Source organism: Humulus lupulus, chromosome 3 (genome assembly GCF_963169125.1).
Source record: "Humulus lupulus chromosome 3, drHumLupu1.1, whole genome shotgun sequence".
Lineage (NCBI taxonomy): Eukaryota > Viridiplantae > Streptophyta > Magnoliopsida > Rosales > Cannabaceae > Humulus > Humulus lupulus.
Window position 1 is genome coordinate 118803420 of NC_084795.1, and position 3263 is coordinate 118806682.

The window sequence follows — 3263 nt, forward strand, 5'->3', positions numbered from 1 at the left end:
CTGAGCTGTTAAAGCAGTAATGGCATCCAACTCATGCACCCCAGCTACCTTTCTGACCCCCGATGATCTTTCCTCAGACCACTGATGATTATTTGTGGCCATGTCCTCCAGCAACTCATAAGCACCAGTTGCACTCTTGCTCATAAAAGTACCACCCGCTGCAGCATCAATAATGGTTCTAGTAGTAGGACATAAACCATTATAAAAATTATGTACTAACATCCACTGTTCAATGCCATGATGAGGACATCTTCTCAAAAGTTCTTTGAACCGTTCCCAAGCTTCATACAATGATTCTCCATCATTCTGGAAAAAATTATTGATTTCTCCCCTCAATTTAGCAGCTTTGGAAGGAGGGAAGAATTTTGACAAAAACTTTTGAGCCAAATCTTGCCAGGTGATAATAGAGTTCGATTACAAAGAGTTCAGCCAACTTTTAGCTCTATCCCTCAGAGAAAATGGGAAAAGCCTAAGTTTAATAGGGTCATCACTCACCCCATTGTATTTAAAAGTTCCACATAGCTCCATAAAATTAGACAAATGGGTGTGAGGATCTTCAAAAGGCAACCCATTAAATTGAACAAAGGATTGCACCGTTTGTAGAATAGCTAGCTTGATCTCAAAGTTGTTAGCCTCTACAGCTGGTGGGCGTATACCGTTTTGTACTCCCGTCAGAGTGGGCAGTACATAGTCTCTCAGGCTCCTCTCAGCATTGTTCTGAGCCTGACCCCCTTGTGCAATTCCAGGATTTAAAACATTCCTGCCATCCCCATCATTCTATGCCATCTTCACAGACTTCTGGGCTTCCCTCTTGTTCTTTCTGTTTTGCTTGTAAGACTTTTCAATCTCAGGATTCAAAGGAACAAGACTGTCTGCTCCTCTTCTGCTACACATATAACACAACTCACCTGAGATAGACAATTTAAGCAACTAAACAGATTAGAAACAAGAGAAATAAAATCAAATTAGAATAAAAATTAATCAGACTGATATTGATAATTCTTTTCAGTCCCCGGCAACGGCGCCCAAAGCTTGTTTCGAATTTATATGATATGCAAGTGCACACAGTCGCAATTTGTAATAATATGGTAAAGAAACCAAGTATCGTCCTCAAGGACTGAATTCTCAATTACCAATCAATTAATTTCTCTTTCTATTTGATCAATTAAAATTCTTGATTTTTATAGACACAGCAAAAGAAACTATAATATTCAGAAACAATAATTGAAAATTAAATAGAATGACAACTAATAGTAAAACCTTTGATTTAAGCACTTAAGAAATAATTAGGATGTTTAATCTCATCAAATGTCCTCCCTATCATTCCCTAATTCAAAGTACTAAGTTCTTCTTTCTGCCTAATTCAATTAACAAGTTGATACAGCAGCCTATAATCATACTATGAATTATAGACTCAACCTAGGTGACAATTTCCTATATGTCTATGGTAAATTGAACCACAAAGGTAGCATTAATCTCGACAACTTAATAAACAGTTACACAATTAATATGGATACTTTCGTTCCAAATTAAAATTATGTCCAATATAACCACAGCAGATTCAAATCTCACTTCTCAGATTTTGATTTAAAAACATATATATAATGACTATAGATGGCCAATCGATAATCAATCAATAAGAACAGGTTATATGGAATTGAAGAAGATTGAAGAAGAAGAAAATTGAAATTGCATTAGTTCATAATGGGGATTCAAGTGATTCAATTAAAAATCCTAAACAGAAAATTAGTTCATAATCATAATACTAATCACAAAGACAATCAGAGATAACATCAGAAAGTAGAAGAAAAACATGTAGATTGAATACTCCAAGCTTTCAGCCTTCAAGCAATTTCCACCCCAGATCCGTACATCCTCTTCTTCTCTCTTTTTCGCCTTATAAAAACCTAAGATTCAGTTTTTAAAAGAGGCGGGCCGCGGCTCTACATGCACCATGCCGCAGCCTGTGTCTAAATTCCTGGGAAATTTGTTCTCTTCATGCTGCGGCTCTAGTCAGCCATGCCGCGGCCCGTGTCTAAATTTCTGGGTTGATGCCCATCTATGTCGCGGCTCTCTTTAGCCATGCAGCGGCCCGTGGTTCTCCTTCAAAACAATGGCTCTGTTTCACCAGCTAGCCGCGACTCTACTTTGCTCATGCTGTGGCTCTTAAGAGATTTCTCAATTTTTCAAGATTTCATCCCAAAAATTCACCAACACTTCCAAATCATGTTGAGATTCATCCTTTCTCAAAATATGTTGTAAAATTTGGTTATTTTTTCCCTTTCTTTGACATTTTCCTCCAAGTACTCAATTCTTCCTGATATTCACAAAGACAAACAAACACAGCATAAACCCGCACTAAATGAAAGAAAAATGAGATAAAAGGCTACTTAAAACACCACCTAAACATGACAAAAACTAGAGTAGCCTCTTCTCACTCGTGAAGTCATTATCTTAGACTCCCCCGTAGAAGCTCCGGGGCCAGAGGTCTTGACAATAAATTCCTCCTCTAGCTCGGAGGGTAGGACCTTTTTCAATAAATACTTTAGCTTTTTTGTTATCAAAGTATTTTTACATGCATACTAATGATTTTCTCTTTGTTTTAGACGAGGAGATGTCGCAGCTCGGGGACAACATTCTGCGGTCTATGTTCCAGGGGGGAAATCCCTCCTCCGGGTCGTCTGGACCCCTGGTGAAGAGGCTCCGGGTGACCAAAAATACTCCTCCCCCCGAGACCAGCTCCAAGTCTCCTGCCAAGGGGAAAAACCAAGGTCCTGCTGCCATAGGGAAGGTGCCTCCACCCCCTTCTGTAGTGGAGAAGATGGCTCCACCTCCCCCGTGACCTCCTGTCCCTAATCGGGAACAGGAGGTACCAATCGGGACCTTGCCAGCCCCGACTCCCGACGTGCGCGTCCCAGTCAATCCTTAGGCCTTGGAGAAAGTCCTCGAGGTCTTTAGGGGGACGGTTTACGAAACCGCGACCTACATGGTGGACCACTGCTACAACGCCACCTCAAGGGACTTGCGAGAGATCGAGACGAGGAGCCCCGAGCATGTGATGGAGTCTTCACTAGGGATGACCCTCACGGTAAGCTTGCTTTACCACTAGTTCTTTATGTTTTTTTTTTCTAAGGCGCTTGCCTTATTATCGTTTTGTCTTGCAGGCGGCTTTGGCTCTCCACCGGAGCATATCTCGGTCTAGGGCCAGGATTGACGAGATCCAGGGCGAGCACCAGGCTGCCCAGGCCGCCCTCGCTTCCGCT

The 3263-nt window shown here is 41.4% G+C and overlaps 1 non-coding gene across 1 annotated transcript; it reads left to right on the forward strand.

Annotated features, from left to right (window-relative positions):
- Positions 1 to 232: 232 nt before the first annotated feature.
- On the forward strand, positions 233 to 339 carry LOC133827718 (small nucleolar RNA R71). Its single transcript, XR_009890370.1, has one exon. It is a non-coding gene; the product is annotated as a small nucleolar RNA R71 (small nucleolar RNA).
- The last annotated feature ends 2924 nt before the right edge of the window (positions 340 to 3263 follow it).